The 19,857-nt window shown below is 41.5% G+C and overlaps 1 protein-coding gene across 1 annotated transcript in view; it reads left to right on the top strand.

Annotated features, from left to right (window-relative positions):
- The first annotated feature begins 1,137 nt into the window (after nucleotides 1-1,137).
- Nucleotides 1,138-19,857, top strand: part of LOC126419097 (uncharacterized) — a 230,011-nt gene continuing 211,291 nt past the window's right edge. The window contains exon 1 of the mRNA XM_050086195.1: nucleotides 1,138-1,233. The gene's annotated coding sequence lies outside the window, so the exon portion shown is untranslated. The remainder of the gene's footprint in view (nucleotides 1,234-19,857) is intronic.

The raw sequence follows: 19,857 nt of genomic DNA, 5'->3' as shown, positions 1-19,857 counted from the left end.
TATCTTGGAATAGATCACTAATATTTCATGCCGCAATTTACGCAAGAACAGAGAAAGTACAATGAAATTTTGCATAGACTACGTTTCTTTTTCATTTAGCAGCTAACACGATTTATCATAGGCGCCAAGCGTTAAATGTCATGGCAAATAAATATCGATGTATACAGTTCACTTCATGACAATTTGATGCTTGTTAGCATGTCGCCATCATGATGTTTCAATTGTAATGACTAGCACTGAAAATCAATTTACTACATCGTACAGACAATGATTCGCAGTTTCTCGAACAGTTATCCAATAACACATTTGGCTCTCAGTCGTTTCCGTCCAATTATTCTTAATCTGAAATTGACACATTAGCCGTTCTCCACTATTGGTGAAGGTTTGTATATCAACAGAGAAATACATGTTAATAATTTTGGAACACTAATTGCCTTTCATTGGAGAAACCTGTGAGGACGTCTTATAGGTCCATTGTATTAGATAAGCAAAGGACATAATCAGTATTAACATTGTATCAGCGAACTGAACGGTTGTTTCAAGACCTGGAAATTTTACGTGCGTAATATGGCGTTGAAGGTCTTTTAGCGAACGTGACTAGCACTGAAAATCAATTTACTACATCGTACAGACAATGATTCGCAGTTTCTCGAACAGTTATCCAATAACACATTTGGCTCTCAGTCGTTTCCGTCCAATTATTCTTAATCTGAAATTGACACATTAGCCGTTCTCCACTATTGGTGAAGGTTTGTATATCAACAGAGAAATACATGTTAATAATTTTGGAACACTAATTGCCTTTCATTGGAGAAACCTGTGAGGACGTCTTATAGGTCCATTGTATTAGATAAGCAAAGGACATAATCAGTATTAACATTGTATCAGCGAACTGAACGGTTGTTTCAAGACCTGGAAATTTTACGTGCGTAATATGGCGTTGAAGGTCTTTTAGCGAACGTGTAGACAACAGGTGTGATATCGTTGTCGCGTGGGCAGCAGTCTGCGCGAGAACCGGTCGTTTCATACGAGTCGCTGGCCAAGTAACTGCTGGCAGCGCATGAGAACAGCGCTGTAACTGAGCTGGTCAAAGATGTCGAACGATGCACTACCTCAGCTGCTGCAGAGTGGACTGTCTTTCTAAGCGCCTTGCCGACCGCGGGCTTCATCTGGCTGCGGCTAGCCGCGCGTCGCGGGTTGCGTGAGCTGCTGTGAGGAATTTGTGCACAACAGGTAACTTGGCGTCGCATAGTCGCTTGCACAGTATATCAAAACACTGTCTGTGTCTTCTGTAGGCTGCGATACCGTACTCAGAAACTACTGTGGCAGTTGTATTACATATGCAGTTTCAGTTGTCAGATGCATCGAAAGATACAGGAAAAGTTTACGTAATTCTGTCAACGGTGCATCTGCAAGAACGCATTCCGCTATTTGCTGGACTTTTAAATGTGATATCTGTTACTAATTGCTTAACTGTAAATGTGAATTAAGATCTGGATGTTCAGAACAGACTTTGCGACGTCTAGCGCTCTGTATTTTGTATGACTAGTGCTTTCGTTTTGTTCGACTATTGGAAAATATCGCTCCATTTACAAGTCAATTTGACCACCTTTTACGGCGTTTCGAGCGCATATTACAGGATGGCAAAATGTAGCTCTGAAAACACAGTTTCTGAACGTAAATATTCATTGTAATTGTAGGATGACCACGTGCCTGGCGTGTTACATAACCTTGGGGGCGGGGATAATTATTGTCTGTCACGCGCTCTCGACCAGCAGGAAGTGCCAAGAACATTGACCCTCACACCCACGCGAATCAAGATTCTGCTGCGGTAAGAAATTTAAACTGTCATTTACGATTTGGACTGCTGTTTGTGTATTGCTGGATTACGTTAGCATGGTTGACGGCCCAGAAAGGTAAAAAGTTACAGTATAGAGGAACGTCAAAGTATTTTCCCTACACCACAGATTCGTTACAGAGATATCAGAGGAAATTACTTTGTGAAATAATAGTACTGTTTGGCTTTGTCTGTTCAAAGCTTTCGGCTGGACACGCTTCATTTGTTCATTTTGTTTTTATAGTGACCTCAAATTCCACCACGTTGTTTCTTCGAGCTGTCCAAAATCGCCTTCATCGTCCTCTGCTTCACTCACGGTAGCAGAAGTCGCTTCTCCAGCTCGTAACTTTTGTAAATCTTTCGTGTTGCTGTGCGAATGTGAAACAAAATTCAGCACCCTAATGAAAAGACGTTAAAAGTAAATTATTTGCTTTCTAATTTAATGTTGGTAAGCTTAATTTAAAAAAATAAAGGAATGTGTGATAAACTTGGAAATACCGAGTGAAATAAATGACAATTACGAGTCGGTGCTTCAGGCAAGCAAGGATGTTTCACTGCCCCAGACGTGAAAAACGTCCCAAAGCAATAAATAACCCTTCTGAATGAGTAGTGACAAGTTATTAGAGCACATTATCCATAAAAGAATATTGGTCAGTATCGAATAATATAAATCCTACAGTGATGAAATAAGACCACAGTACAAAAAGGATTCTGATAAGCGTGTAAAAATCACATTTAACGGCGAACGAATAGAAGTATTCGTGGAATTCCAACCAGAACAAAAAATCTTTTTCGAGAAATATGAACACTGATTGACCGCACGTACTCTTGGCTTATTTGCGTATTTGATAAGGCACATCTCATCCATACGAGACGAATTTCTTTAGACTGTGAGAAAGCTGTTCATTTGTACTTGTTATCACTTTACTGTATCAATAATTACGTGAATGCATTACCACAAATTGCTATTTACTGAAGTGTAAGATTAACGGAACATTTTTCAAGGCATCATGGTCTTGTTGTCTATGTCCTCTTTGAGCGCTTTAACGAATTGCTGCACAATTCTTGTGAAATGCAAGGGAATGAGTTGCTATCCCGGTCCGGTGTAAAATTTTAATTTGTGACAGATATTTAAACGGTTATGTGGTGCTTCTTTGGAAGCTGACAAATGAAATGATTCACCTGAACTAAAGTGGCAGCTCATTGTCAATTCGTGGTACTCACTTATTCCCATTCCTACCAAAGATTTCAATGTTTTGGTGTTATGTGGCTAATAAATCCTGTTCTCAGACAGCTGTACTCCGTATAAACATATGGCGGTCACCAGGACTCGAACCTGAACCACTGTCGCAGTAGTTAGCTATGTAGGCCGGCCGATGTGGCCGAGCGGTTCTAGGCGCTACATTCTGGAACCGCGCGACCGCTACGGTCGCAGGTTCGAATCCTGCCTCGAGCATGGATGTGTGTGATGTCCTTAGATTAGTTAGGTTTAAGTAGTTCTAAGTTCTAGGGGACTGATGATCTAAGAAGTTAAGTCCCATAGTGCTCAGAGCCATTTGAACCATTTAGCTAGGTAAATAAAAAACTATGGAGACAGCATAAAGAGTAACAAAAACTACAATTTTTTTTGGAATGTTTATAGATGGTGTTGGAAGTGTCATGAACATGTGCATACTGTTTTAATTAGATGGAGCCATACGATTTTTTTAATTAGCCTATAACTTAGATCATATAGGCAGCTTATTTTTGCATGAAATAAACAGTTTTTGATAGATCATTACTGTTAGGATACGGATACACAGTTAGTTACAGACAGGTCAATTCAGTAAAAGCATTGTAAATTCAGACTTTATTGAACACTTTTGTATAATCCACTATGTGTAATATTTTGGCGTTGTAATATAGAGATGCTGATACTTGCGGCAACAGCGAATCTGTATATCGCGGTGGACAGTCTATGGTCCATTGTTGCTAACGAGGTCACCGTGTAGGTTGGCAACGGATGACTAAGCTTCACAGGTTCTTGGAAAAGGTTTAAAGTACTTGCTTGTATTCTAAGGGCACCCAAAGTGGAGGTGATCTGCATTCTCCTCTTCTCCAAAAGAGGAGAAAGACGTCACTAAGATGTGCAGCTTGTGAATATTCTTATGGAAACATCGATAGCTTAATTCAAGTCTGGCTATTAGAGGAGCGAGGTGTATAGACCTCGAATGTGTGTGGAATGTCGCGAAATGTGAGACCGACTGTGTATTACTGCTTACTTCTTGCCTTTGTGTCGTGTAGTTTCTTCCCTTTCCCGTTGCGACCTCTATCATACCAGGTGATACAGTGGTAAAGCATGTGCCTGCAAACCGGCAGGACCGCCGAAATTTTTATTCTGCCTTTTATCTAGCCTTGGCCTCTCGGAGGTGTGAGTAGTTGCCAGGATCAACTTGTAGTTCAGATTCCATGTCAAACGGCAGGTCCCCTTTCCTCGGTTGGATAACTGGGGTGGTTTCTGGACACATTAGTCGCCGTATTGGCTTTCTTTTAAAAGACTTGCTTCCGGTCATTGAACAGCACGAAATTATTACTACTATATGTCTCTTACAGTAAATATCGGTAATCCATACTTAGGATGACAAAGAGCGGTCGACAGATTCATTGCCTTCTACAGATATCGTTTCCAACACTTTCATAATTCTATATACAATGCGGTTTTCCGTCAAACAGTTCGCAAAATTTTTAATTACTTTTAGAGTAGGGAATATAAAGGTCCTGTCATCTGCGAGGAGAAACGTATTGCTTCAACTCTTGCAAAAAATTCTTTTATCATTATATATGTCTCTGTCGGAAATTTTAATACTCCAGACTTCAGAAAACGTGGAATGTGGAATTTAGTGCTGGTTTTGGAGATGTCAGTATAGAAATAGATTGGCTCCGGATTCTGTTTTATTGATGCGGATATCAAGCTCAAAGAGAACAACAGTTATTACATTCAACTGAGACAATTTTATATGGAAACTGGACGCTAAAATTATTTAGTCAAGGGACCGTAATGATCTTCCTTGAAATCTTCTGAGTATCGAAATATACTTGGACTAAGGGACGATGAGTTCCAGGAATCCAAAAGGTTCATGAATGTTATATCGAAAAAAAGCTAGTAAATGATAGAAAATGTACTTAGATTGTGAAATGTATGCGGAATGAATTATTCGCGCCCTCCGTTAAAGCACAATCCAAGACTTGTTTCGCTTGTGACTTTCGAAACTGTCCACAAACAACTGTAGTATCAGTGCAAATTCAGGAGGTGTCTGAATCATAAATATAAATGTAACACAAAATCCGAGGACAATTTAATTCAATGGAACAAGGCAAACTAATTAAAACGTGCATAGTGGATTATGGGGAAAGAGATTTTGTGTGCAGGGCAAGGGTAAAGCAAAACTAAGCAAAAACTGGAATTTGCTGATAGGTTTTAAACTGTGAGACTAACCAGGTCTCTAAACAGAAACGCTGCCATCCAAGGGTAGTTGTTTCAGTGGAAACACCCAAGCATACCTCACGCCTCTCCTGAAACCTACTTCACGATTCCTGCAAACCTAAGTCTCCTACCTAATAGCAACAATTACGTTTCCAAGAATCGTTGTAAGTATGGCGTATTAGTAAGGCTGCGGAAAAAATGTCGTTCATTAGAAGTCCTGAAGTTTTAGAAACTACCGGGATGTAAGTCAAGGACATAAGGCAGTTCTGCAACAAGATAGCGAAACTGGGATTTGAATAAAGTCTCCGCTCCTTGAATACACCGCACAACAATTGCAGGGCATCCTCTGATCATTGGTCTCCGATTCTTTCTGCTATGAATTAATCTTTTTGTAACAGAAATGTTAAGGAATGTGACTGAAACGCCGTTTAGAATATTGCAGGAATTTCGACTTTAAAAAAGGCGCTAACCATAAAATTGCTGAGCGTCTTAAAATATCAGTCCATTATGACAGGTTTAGTACGTGGAAAATTTGTCTTCAGATTGCTTATACTTTTGTAAATACCGTCTGAAGGTGGATTTATCCTAGCCCGCAATATGCCATGCTGCAACTCTATTTTAAAATTTGAAATAACTTTATGTATGCTAACTTTTATAGCTGTAGTCTGTTGCTTCATTGATTTTAATTATTACGATACTTAAGTTCTGTTTTCAAAACTGTTCCTATATCATAAATGAGTAAGATTGTACGGTCATACGTGTTGTTCAACAAAGAACATGTGATGTTACATTTGTTTTATTAGGGAATTAAGCTGTAACCTAAAAAAAAAAAAAAAAAAAAAAAAAAACCTGCGGCTATTGTGCTCTACCCCGAGACGAGAGTGAGACGGAAATTACTTAATGTCATTCCCTCTGTACAGCAGTAATATAGGACTGGTTTCATTTTAATTCGTTGAAGACTAGGTTTTTATACATTCGCCTGCTTCTCTTTACTGAGTAACTTTGTGATTGTTGAATTACATAGGATTTTGAAATAAAACAATCTGTTGGCTTGCTATTTCCTCATCAATTCATTTTGTTGTATTTAATTACTTGATACGTATTACATGGAAGCGTAAATATGTTTGTTGAGCTGAAGTTTCAACGGAGCAGTTAAATTAGTGCATTAACAACAAGCCCAGATCTATATTCAATTTCTGTTCCTCTTCCTGTGTGCACTGTAATATCTAAGATAAATCTAGTTTTAACATCTCACGATATAAACAGTTTTATTCCAAATCTGTGCCTTTTGCTTGGCATATACTGTTTGAAAACACGTCTATGTTCCCACGGAATTAGAGACACGTCGATGTACAAATCTCTGAATGGATTTAGAATTGAACTGGACTTCACTGTCAAGAAATTCACAACGCACTTCATTTTATAAAGCCTGTTCGACCTCTCAGCGTCTCCCAAAACGTCTGCATCATTAAAATGTAACATTCGAAAAAATGTAGGAAAAGAATACCTAGGCATTACTTTCTAAAAGAAAAGTGTTTCAGTCACTGGGTCTGTGGACCAAAAGTCCTTCATTTTGTCCTTCTTTATGTGAGCCATCAGCATGCATACTGCTAAAAACTGATACATCTCGTCTGTACTTGCATCTGTTCACTTTATGGCCCCGGATGATTCTTGACATCGCCCATTCACTACTTTATAAAAGCTGTTTGTTTCACTGGCAATGCGTCCCATCAATTGCTTGTCCAATTGCTTAACTTTCACTAGGTTCCTCACTTAGTCCACAGTGAAGAATCACTCCAGAATTATCGTTAGAAAAACGTAATTATGAGATGTAAACACGCCCCGTCTGTCAGCCATCTGTACCCACTGTTTCCGACTTTTTCCTTCTTTCTCACCCGTGAAGGGCCCCGGTTCGTGAATAATTGCAACGTCACACGATGAATCTTTACTTTATCTTGACAACACCCCGCAGTCTTCGTGGCCTTCGAAATCACTACCACATTCCACAGCTTAGTCTTCATTTAACAGTATTTCTCTAATTTCACCGCCACTCAAATCTTTCGAACGCTTCATTTTCACCAAACGCGAAAACTCAAGTGAAAGTATCGAATTTAGTTCCCACAGATTGAATGTATATAAGGCCTCCAGAAAACGCAAGTAGTTACAGACGTCCGCAACAGATTTCAGCACTGTTCAGTCACGGAATGGCGCAATGGTACCGATGCGGCGGCAGTTACACATGACAGAACAGCTCGCATTTACCCAACGGTCGTAGGCTGCCGTACTGGTACGATTGTCGTCCGCAATGGGTTGAAGCAAAATCTTTCAAACTAAAATTATTATTAGTTACCAAGATGATGTTGGCCGTTAGACAAGCTCCTCGGTTTGAAGATGTGTAGGGATACCAGTGGCGTTTTACTAACATGCTGCAATGTGGTGGCCTATAGCGTTTTATCCTACGAGGGTAGAAGTCATAATTAAATTGAATAGATTAATTTTACATATACAAACTGAAAAGTTTAAATATCTATAAATGTTATTTATGAAGAGTTTAACACTGCGAGGAATAAAAGAAAAAAAAGCTTATGATAATAGCAGGATTCGAACCTCAGCCAACAAATTGCTAGTCGGTGCACTGTGCTATCGAGCCAATATGTAACATTTCGCTCGAATCTCCATCATAACCTATGTGTAAATTTTTTTAAAGTGTTGCAGCTTTCCCCACGGCCTATTCAGACGAAATATTCTATGAAGTTAAAAGGGGCATCTACCTGTTTCTACTGACATAGCTTGAGACAAATCGGTGAGCCTCATTCCGTGCCCTCTTGTTATTAGATTTACTTTTCGAGTATATCTACCTAACTCTTCAGATCTCACTTTTTCCTTCAGAGATCTAATGGAGAAGGGCCTCTTCAGCAGATCGTCTACAGATAACACTTTCATACTAAACTTACTCGTACACTCGCTACTCGCTTTTTTTGCTGTCAAAGGTTGTAATCGTAACTAAATTCAATGCATTAATTTTATGTATATAAACTACATTGTTTAAATGTATTCAAAGTTTATAATTAATAATTTAATATTGCGAGGAATAAAATAAAATGAAAGAAAAGGTAGCAGCAGCAATCGAACTCGAGCCTGCAAACTGCCAGTCAGTGTACGGGACCACTTTTTTCCCCTCACTGTTCTCTTCATTTGATCTGGGCGGACGTCACGTGACACCCCTTGAAGTTCGTCGTTGAATCCGTCGCTCAGTTTTTTTTATTACAGAGGGGGCCATCCCTTTGACCAAACACGCTGACCTGGTGCTGTGAGCAACGTATCATTCATTGTCCCGAAATGGATGACGTCACGTCAGAGCAAGTCCAGTCGGAAACAGACAACTGCGTCCCTTTTCTGAGTTAATTTGCAAAGCGGCCGACCAACAGCTTGTTTCTAGTTACTGCGGAGAGAGCACTACAAAACATGTTTTTCTACGCTTTATTTGCTTACCAGCATGCATTCCAAGAGAAATGGCGTAATTTTAGCGCGATTTCTGGCTCGAATTCGAATAGAAATGCCATAATTATAGTGCATAGTGCGATGTTTACATTGTATTGTAGCATATTAGCATATGATAACTGGCAACCACAGAGGATACATTCCTGGGAGGCAACTGGCGGTTAGAATCAGTCAGGTAGTGGCGAACTAACATCTCTGGAGAGTTCTCTCAGAACTCGCAGTTGAGACACACAGATTTTTCAAGGAACGATCGTTTATGGTGCATAGCCTGAAAGTCTACTGTTTGGCCAATTTTTAAATAGGATCTAGCAGGATGACTTTTGTAGGTTTGTTGGGGTAGGCAACACGTAACGTCCGTGTCGATCTCAGAAGACCTCGTGGACAAATGCCCTCCACAGTTAGCACAACACGTCAAGATGCCACGTCTTGCACGCTATCAACTGATGCTTGATAAACAGTGAGGTTGGTATTGAGCACTAGTGCACTCTTTGCTTCCCATTTCAGAGCTTAATATTCACTTCATGTTGTCTTGTAAATTTAGAACTATGGAGTCGAATCATTACAGGCTGTCTACGGCCCATTCATCTGGAGAAGCGATATTGTGTCGCTGAAATCATCCCTCCTGACTTTCGACGAGACATTAATAGACGAAAATGTGAGGATCCAAGCAGCAGCAGCAGCATCATGAACTCATTCACAATTGAAATCGAGAAAGGGTTTCGTTGCAAACTGAGGAACTTGTACCATTACCACAGCAAACTGGCCTAAAAGCGTGGCGTGCTGGAGCTCAGCACATAGGAAGATGGACGACAACTGAAGAAGGGGTCCCTCATGGTACAAGGCCAGACGGAAGTGACATATTGCATGTGCTTCGGACTGATACCGTATTACCTGATATATAAGGTATTTTTCTATATTCTATAGTTTTCTTAGAGTTACTTTATCACGTTCATACAGATACAAGTGATAATGGTTGAACACATGACTATTAATGAAGGTCATTCTTCGTAATCATAGGTTATATGACGTATGCTTTTTGGGTATGTGTCTTTTCGGTTTGTGATCTTTGTGCCTAATTACAGCATGGACCATCGTTTGTATCAAAAATGTTTAAAACTGTAAATCATCGCCTTCTCAAAATAATCTGCTCAAACATTTGTTGCTGTCAAATATTTGATCAGACAATATGTGGAACAAACAACACTAATCCGTGTATCAAAGCTTGTAAGCGGGGTGCGCTGTGCAACTACTAACATGAGCAGTTAAATGAAGCCCTGATATATTAAAATCTGCCGTTTTAGGAAAATTTATGCCCCCGTATTCTACTGAAAATATTATCATCACGAATGACTAATGAAGTAGCCACACACACACACACACACACACACACACACACACACACACACACACACACACCCACACACACATATACATTTACTTAATACAAGTGCAACGATAGTGAAAATGCATAGCCGCGTATTCCGTCATCAAATTCTAGACAATCACTCATCAAAAGACCTTTAGAAAAGTTGCATAATGTGTACACTGTCAACTTGTATCAATGAGGCTGTTTCCTCGTAGCTCTAATCTCTGAATTTACACTCGAAAGAACTATTAGTCAGTTGCTTCATTAAACCAAAGAGCTCGTGAGGCAATCTGAGAATGAAATCTTCACATACAACTGAAAATTGAGAGACCTTTGCTGTCTCATGTTCCATGAAGTATCTCACTAATATATAAAACCACAGTGTGTAGTATTCTGAAGTTATCACCATTCCAGTATAGTGTCCAGTGACCTGCCTTTCTACATCTATAATTTGGTAATTCAGAAAGCCGTATACTTATTATTAATGTGTAGCTGTAGTAACGTAGGACTGAATCATTTAATTAATCGTACCATGACTGTTCACTGATATGGCAAAGTCTACAGCAACAGGTTATCACAAGATGGCGGTATGGCAGCGTGGAACTATTTTACGTAACACAGAAATGACTTACGGTTGATCGAAATAATGCAGAGGAAAGAAATTTGTATATTGTTAAAAAAAACAAGTAACTAAATCATAAAGACTTCATCAGTTCTTAAGTAATACGATATGAAGGAAGATTCTAGACAAAAGATAACGAAATTACGTGTTCTCAAGACACAACTTCCAGCTGGACAATAAACCATTTAGAATGGAAGAAAGGACGATAAGTATTTATTTACAGCACAGCGGACGGAAAAGATATTACTCGATCCAGTTTCCATTTCACGAAAAGTAAGCAGTCCATGAGCCTCGAGTCGCCACGCGTAAGGATACCATTCAACGTTACAAGTCACTACAAGTTCTGTACGCGGAATGATCGCAAGATAAAATGTGCTTGTATTTAGAACGCCCAACTGAAACTACATGAATATCACCTATCATGCACGCCAAATAATTATAAAGATCTCACTCAGGATCTCTAACATTCAAGCACGCTGAACCAGCTTGTGTCGCCCACAAACACACCAGACAAAAGCAGAAAGCAGGGGGGTTGGGGGTTGTTTTGGGGGAATAGACCAAACTGCGAGGTCATCGGTCTCATCGGTTTAGGGAAGGACGGGGAAGGAAGTCGGCCGTGACCTTTCAAAGGAACCATCGCGGCATTTGCCTGGAGCGATTTAGGGAAATCACGGAAAACCTAAATCAGGATGGCTGGACGCGGGATTGAACCGTCGTCCTCCCGAATGCGAGTCCAGTGTGCTAACCATTGCGCCACCTCGCTCGGTCAGAAAGCAGGACCGCGCAGCACAGACGAGAACAGTATCGAATAGAACATGGGCCAGAATGGCGTGAGCCGATTCGAATTATATTGTTTAGTGACTCAACACAGGCGAACGTTTCCTGTTGGCTGGTGTCTTCGTAGTACCCAAAGATAAAAACATACTCCAGCTTGATTCAAATAATTGAAGCTGGCCATAGTATAAAATGTCGAAACATTGCAAAACAAAGACGCGACTTTATAAACTAAAAATATTGTGGGCAAAAAATGAAAGTTTCAAGCGGTTACAGTTCCTTGCAACTTTCAGGGAAACTGTACTGTCTGAGTGGCCTTGGAGCACATGACCAGTTCGTCAGGCAAACCACAATTCTCACGCTTATCTTCCTAACACAGGACCACATTTTGGGACGGACAAGATAACGTATCTCAACAAGACACTTTGTCATACCAAACTGTGCAGAGGATGACCGTTAGGTTCCCCTCGTGCGCTGGAGGCACTATTAAGTCTTCATCGATCCCCAAGGCAGGGGGTCTGTCCCTCTCCACTCTGCTAAATAACCGACTCAACAGCGTGCGGCTGTTGCAAAAATGCGGCTTTCAGTGGATCCTCTGCATCGCGAGAGACGTTCCTGCTTCTTCTAGTTCTTTTGTACAGGGAGTTAAAAAATTATTCCATGTTTGGAGAGGTGGCAGTGTGAACAAATACACGCGGAAGAAACGAAACTGGTTCCGTTATTAAGGAACTTAGAATTTCCTTCAACTCAAATGGTTCAAATGGCTCTGAGCACTATGCGACTTAACTTCTGAGGTCATCAGTCGCCTAAAACCTAGAACTAATTAAACCTAACTATCCTAAGGACATCACACACATCCATGCCCTAGGCAGGTTTCGAACCTGCGACGTAGCGGTCGCTCGGCTCCAGACTGTAGCGCCCAGAACCGCACGGCCACTCCGGCCGGCCCTTCAACTCACAATGAAACTCCTAAGTTGGAAGAACTTGCTTTAGACAGTACGTTAAGCTATAAGGAACACCTGTCAAAGACATCTTCAAAACTCTGTACGAGGAATGACATTACATAGAAACCATGTGGCATTCCATCTACCAGCAACAGCTTTAACTCTTGTTTACTCAGCAGTAGAATACTGCTGTCCCATCTGGCTTAACAGTACCCCCCAGAAAGAAAATAGACGTGCAACTACTGGAAATTATACAATACGAATGATTTAGGGCACGATTAAAATTTCTCCCGCCTTCCGGGTACGAGTTCTAAGTCATATACCTCCACCGCAACTTAAGAAGACAAGATGCACTTCTTAAAGAATTCAGAAAAATTCAAAACAATCGACTTTCATTCGTTCTCTGGGTACATGAATATTGAACGTCTCCGCTCTAGAGAACCGTCATTTGTGGAAGGCATATGCATTGAAAGTAACAACTTTGACATTGAGCAATACTGGACTGCCTCTGAAGAAACGATAATTGCGGATTTCAAGAAATTCCGATACATCTCTGGAAAACCCACTGATTTTGACCTCCCGAGAATATCCGTGTTAAATCTAAACTGGTTTAGAGCCAAACATGTCAAATGTGCGGGCTTATTGTATAATAATGGAAACTAAACACTTCTCCGAAGTGTGACTGTGGAGCAGAAAGGCAGACAGTCCAGCAATATCCTCCAGACTAAGAGAGTACACGGGACAATTTGAAGACATCCTCAGTACGAGTGGTAGTTACATTAATACGTGGTCCATATAACGAATGCAGTCTGGAACATCAGCGACCGTGGCGGGTTAATGTATGGTGCGACATTATTGGAGGAAGGATAATTGGTCCCCATTTTATCGATGGCAATCTAAATGGTGCAATGTATGCTGATTTCCTACGTAGTGCTCTACCGATGTTACTACAAGATGTTTCACTGCATGACAGAAAGGCGATGTACTTCCAACATGATGGATGTCCGGCGGTTGAAGCGGTATTGAATAGCATATTTCATGACAGGTGGATTGGTCGTCGAACCACCATACCATGGCCCGCACGTTCACCGGATCTGACGTCCCCGGATTTCTTTCTGTGGGGAAAGTTGAAGGATATTTGCTATCGTGATCCACCGACAACGCCTGACAACATGCGTCAGCGCATTGTCAATGCATGAGCGAACATTACGGAAGGCGAACTACTCGCTGTTGAGAGGAATGCCAAATGCATTGAGGTTGACGGACATCATTTTGAGCATTTATCGCATTAATGTGGTATTTACAGGTAATCACGCTGTAACAGCATGCGTTCTCAGAAATGATAAGTTCATAAAGCTACATGTATCACATTGGAACAACCGAAATAAAATGTTCAAATGTACCTAAGTTCTGTATTTTAATTTAAAAACCTACCTGTTACCAACTGATCGTCTATAATTATGAGCCATATGTTTGTGACTATTACAGCGCCATCTATCACAAACCGAAAAAAGTGATCCAACTAAAACATTCATATTTCTTTACGTACTACACGAATATGTAATAAAAATGGGGGCTCCTATTTAAAAAAACGCAGTTGATATCTGTTTGACCTAAGGCAGCGCCATCTAGCGGGCCAACCATAGCGCCATCCGATTTCCCGCTTCAAGCTAGACGAGTTTCGTTCTTTGTAGTTTTTTTCGTTTGACGCTTATTTCGTGAGTTTGCGCAGGAACTTTCCTGTTTTTGACAAACACCTATAATAAAATGCCATGCCATTACTGTAGAGTAGATCGTCTTTGGAGAAACATGTTATAGCGTTAGTTTTCAGTCAAAAGAGTGCCACTCTGTTTATTTATTTATTTATCGTGTGGCTTAGTTATAAGCACACGGTCACGATCGATGGACCACCCTGTATACAGAACGTAGATGTCGTTATTCCTGCTTACTAATGGGCTGAAATGCTAGTTAATGGCATACCCAACCATGAAGTACACGTAATACCAGTTCCATGGTTATTTCGTGCCGCTTTTGTGATATTGCAGTTTTAATGCCCAGCAATGTGCTACAAACTGAAAAATCACAAATTCCTACAAGTGTTACAAAATGGTTCAAATGGCTCTGAGCACTATGGGACTTAACTTCTGAGGTCATCAGTCCCCTAGAACTTAGAACTACTTAAACCTAATTAACCTAAGGACATCACACACAACCATGCCCGAGGCAGGATTCGAACCTGCGACCGTAGTGGTCGCGCGGTTCCAGACTGTAGCGCCTAGAACCGCTCGGCCACTTCGGCCGGCACAAGTGTTACATCTAGTCCGTTTACTTACTATTAATCTGCAAATGCCACACTCTATTTTTACTGTAATTACTATGTGTAAGTAAAATCTGACACAAAGGTAATTATTAGACGCATTCTTGTTCACAGCATCAAAACATCGTGTACGAGGTACGTATTCTTGCCAATTATGTTTATTATTGCTGCTCACCTTCAGTCTTTCAGTCCACACACCTCTTCATTCGTTTCTTCCATTGCTCGAAACATTTCGACGCCTAATTTCCCGCGAGTTTGTGCAGGAACTGTCCCTTTTTCATAAACACCTATAATAAAATGCTCTGCCATTACCGAAGAGTCGATCGTCTTTGGAGAAACATCTTATAGCGTTAGTTTACAGTCAAAAGAGTGCCACCATGTTTATTTATTTATCATGTGGCTTAGTTATAAGCACATTAACGAACCTAAGCTAAGAGAAACATTCATAAATCACACAAACGTGAAGGCTGTGAATTCAACTAAATACTTAGGGATTACTATTATATATAACATAAACTGGAACGATCACAGGTAATGTGGATAAAGCTACCCAAAGACTGCGATTTGTTGGCAGAACACTTATTATACACAAACAAGCTACTAATAAGATTGACTACTCTACGCTTCTCCGGACACCTCTGAAGTATTGCTACACGGTTGGTTGGTCGATTTGGGGGAGGGGACCAAACAGCGAAGTCATCTGTCCCATCCGATTTGGGGAGGAGGGGGAAAGAAGTCGGCCCTGCCTTTCAAAGAAACGATCGCGGCATTTGTCTGAAAATCACGGAGAACCTAAATCAGGACGGCTGGATGCGGGATTGAACAGTCGTCCTCCCGAATGCGAGTCCATTGTGCTAAACACTGGGACACCGCGCAGATAGGATTGGCGGAGGACGTCGAAAGAGTTCAGAGAAGGGCAGCTCGTTTTGTAATACCGCGAAATAGGGAAGAGAGCGTCACGGATATGACAAGCGAGTTGTGGTGGCTATCATTAAAACAAAGGCATTTTTTTGCGGTAGGACCTCCTTGAGAAATTTCAATCACGAACTTTCTCCTCCGATTGCGAAAATGTTCTGTTGGGGCCCACCTGCACTGGAAGACATTATTGTCATGATGAAATAAGAGACATCAGAGATCGCACACAAAGATTTAAGGGCCCGTTTTTCCCACGTGTAGATATAATTGGTACTGAAGGTGTTACACTTCTGACGTGTTAACGTCGGTGACTGTGCTCTGTCTTCAAGATCTCCGTGACGTTATCTAGCAACAAGATAACGCAACAACGCATGTAGACCTGACTGTCTTGACCTGCCTCAGTTCAGAGTGTGTTCGATTGTTGCGCTGGCCAGAACATGCTCCATACAGCGGCTTGGCCGGCCGGAGTGGCCGATGGTTCTAGGCGCTACAGTCTGAAACCGAGCGACCGCTACGGTCGCAGGTTCGAATCCTGCCTCGGGCGTGGATGTGTGTGATGTCCTTAGGTTAGTTAGGTTTAATTAGTTCTAAGTTCTAGGCGACTGATGACCTCAGAAATTAAGTCCCATAGTGCTCAGAGCCATTTGAACCATTTTGAACAGCGGCTTGCCAGCCACTACGACTGATGGTCTTTGACATAGAACTGAAGCAGCATGAAAGAACGTACTGCGTCTGTCATCCAGGTTCACTTCGACTTCATGCTCGGCTGGATTATCGTCATTATATTTACATGTACATCTGCATTATCCTTCGCAAGCCGCCTAACGGTGTGTGATGGAGGGTACTTCTGGTGACACTGTAATGATACCCCCTTCCCTGTTCCACTGGAGAATGGCGCGTGGGACTAATGACTTTCGGTCAGCCTCGACATTAGCTCTAATTTCTCAAATTTTCTCGTCGTGAATCATTTTGTGGGGTGTATCTGGGAAGTCCGCAGCTTGTGGTCTTCCGGTAGCGTTCTCGCTTCCCGCGCACGGGGTCCCGGGTTCGATTCCTGGCGGGTTCAGGGATTTTTCCCTGCCTCGAGATGACTGGGTGTTGTTGTGTTGTCTTCATCATCATCATTCATCCCCACTACGGTCGGAGGAAGGCAATGGCAAACCACCTTCGCTACGACCTTGCCTAGTCGGCGGTGCTGGCCTTCCGCATCGTTCCCTATGCTCCTCGGAGTACGGGACCTCATCATCATCATCTGCGAAGATGTGATACGTTGACCGATTCTTACGGGAAAGTACTCACTCGAAATTTCAATCGTAAACCTCTCCGTGACGCACAACTCCTCTCTTGTAGCGTCTTTGCAGTTTATTCAGCGTCTTTGTGACGTCCTCGCGCGGAATAAATCATCCCGAGGATAAACGCACCGTTCTTCGTTGGATCTTTTCTCTTCTACCAGTCCTACTTAGTAAGGGTCCCATAATAATGAAAAGTACTCAGGAATTAGTTAAATAAGCATCTTGTAAGCCACTTATTTCGTGGATGAATTACATTTCCCAAGAGACATCAATGAATCTCAGTCTGATATCTACTTTTCCAGTTATCTGTTTTACGTAGTCGTTCCATTAAACGTCGCTGTTGATATTTTACGATATATGTTGTCCCCACTAACTTGTTATCAGTATTGTTACTCTACAGTAGCGAATTTCTTTTCCTCTTTATGCGTGATACATTGCATTTATTTTCGTCGAGGACCCACTATCAAAACCTACACTATTCATCACTCCTCTGTAGCTCATTCTACAAATCTATACTCTCTTCTGGCGTTGCCACTTTCTTATAGACAATCGTGATCATCTGGGAACAGCCTTAAGGGATTCCGACCCTTTCCACTAGATCTTGTGCATACATTGTAAACAGTAACGGTCCTGCCACACTTCCTTAGGGTACTCCGATAATTACATCTGTCGATTTTGTTCCATTAAGAGGGATGTGCTGAGTTCTATCTGCAAGGGAGTCTTGAATCCAGTCGCAAATCTGATCCGATGCCTGGTAAGCTCGTACTTTTTTCAGTAAAGGCAGTGCTGGAAGATGGCAAATGCCTTACTAAAGTCAAGCGACATGACATCTACCGCCGGCCGCGGTGGCCGAGCGGTTCTAGGCGCTTCAGTCCGGAACCGCGCGACTGCTACGGTCGTAGGTTCGAATCCTGCCTCGGGCATGGATGTGTGTGATGTCCTTAGGTTAGTTAGGTTTAAGTAGTTCCAAGTTCTAGGGGACTGATGACCTCAGAAGTTAAGTCCCATAGTGCTCAGAGCCATTTGAACCATGGCATCTACCTGAGCGCCGTTGCCCATAGCGCTATGGATCTCACGGAGGAACAGAGCGAGCTGAGTTTCGGAGGATCTCTCCAGGACCCATGTCGATTTTTATAAAGTAGACTTTCGTTTTTCAAAAAAATCATAATTCTGTGAGAGGTGGCAGCTGCGTAAACCACATTTTGCGCTCTGACTACCCGAAAATCATCTACAAGTTTAATTCGGTATTTTTCCCATTATACTATAAGTAAAACTTGGTAATTTGCTTTCCTACCGGCGTTGCAATTCAAATGACTTGGAGTGTAGTATTAGTAACTGAGGTAGTAATTCGTTTCAGGAAAAGTGTAGCGTAGTAAGCTGTACTTCTCCAGTCTACAAGTATCGAAGGTTAGAGCCGAGAGCGCAGCGTTTATGCAACTCGCGTGGCAAGGTGTGGTATGCGCCTCGCGCAGCTGCCTCCCACTGCGGATCACGTGGCTTACGTAAGAGCCAGCTGAGTGTGACGGAGCGTGGCCTCTGCCAATTACCCTTACTTCTTACTGCTCCATCGGATCTGTTTCGGCATAGCGTGTCCATTGACCAAAGTGTCGCCACTCAGCAATTCCATCTGAGAAAATAAAGGCCGAAAATTAGAAATCAGTTTACTAGTATATGACAATCTAGTGAATCAACTCGATCGTGCATTTCAATCATGCGGCAAGTGAGATAAAAAATGGAATTTTCCTTTGACACTAGGCGTATTCTGCTGTTCACAAAGCGACGACCGTTACATATTGGGTCAACGAAAACAGATTTTCTGGACTGGCTGCTCAAAATCCCGATCTAAACACGAACACGACGTGCCTCAAAATATGCTTAAAATGGCTCAAATGGCTCTGAGCACTATGGGGTATCTCAGGTTATCAGTCCCCTAGACTTAGAACTAAATAAACCTAACTAACCTATGGACATCCACATCCATGACCGAGGCAGGATTCGAACCCGCGACCGTAGCAGCAGCCAGTTCCGGACTGAGGTGCCTAGAACCGCTCGGCCACAGCAAAGATGCTTCACAGTTTCAGTGTACATAGCAGCGAAAAACCATAATTGCAGGACTACTACAAGTGATTCATTCGTTTTTAAAGCACTACCTTTTCCGAAGTATTACTTTGTAACGTTGTTGCTTTAATTTGTGGTGTAAGCGGTGCTGATAGACAATAAAAGCGGGTTAAAAGCTGTGAGCTGTTTGGGGAAGTTAACCTTGCATTACTGAGCAACTGCTTCACCAGGTATCCAGTCTAGCTTACCAAATTCCCAACCAGACTAACATTAATTATAATCTTTTAATAGTCATACGACAACCGGTGATATATATATATAAGAGAATTTAAATAAAAAGAAATAAATCAGTTTATATTTGGAAATTTATTTTAACATTGATCATTGAAATTTCAGCATATTAAACGTGAGTCATAACTAAGCTGGTGCCTTATTTAGGACTGTGAAAATGTGAGTTTGTAATCTTACGGAACACATCAAATGTGGAGCCAAGATTGAGAGACTGCATACAACACTGCATTCATAAAATAACACACGAAGAACGTTGAAACATATGCAAGAGGAAATTAAGCACAACCAACCGATTCAATTTTCACACAAAGAAATTACGTTCGTAGCACAATCCTGTCCGTCATGTAATTACCATACACCGGTATACTAAATTCATATTAACTCCCTGTGAAATCTTCCCGAAAAGAGTAGCTGAGGGCTACTTTGATGATTACACCACATGCTTCACGTGGTCAACTTGGTTTACACAAAGAGTGT

The sequence above is a fragment of the Schistocerca serialis genome, chromosome 9 (genome assembly GCF_023864345.2).
Source record: "Schistocerca serialis cubense isolate TAMUIC-IGC-003099 chromosome 9, iqSchSeri2.2, whole genome shotgun sequence".
Taxonomy (NCBI): domain Eukaryota; kingdom Metazoa; phylum Arthropoda; class Insecta; order Orthoptera; family Acrididae; genus Schistocerca; species Schistocerca serialis.
This window is presented reverse-complemented; position numbering and strand designations above follow the sequence as displayed.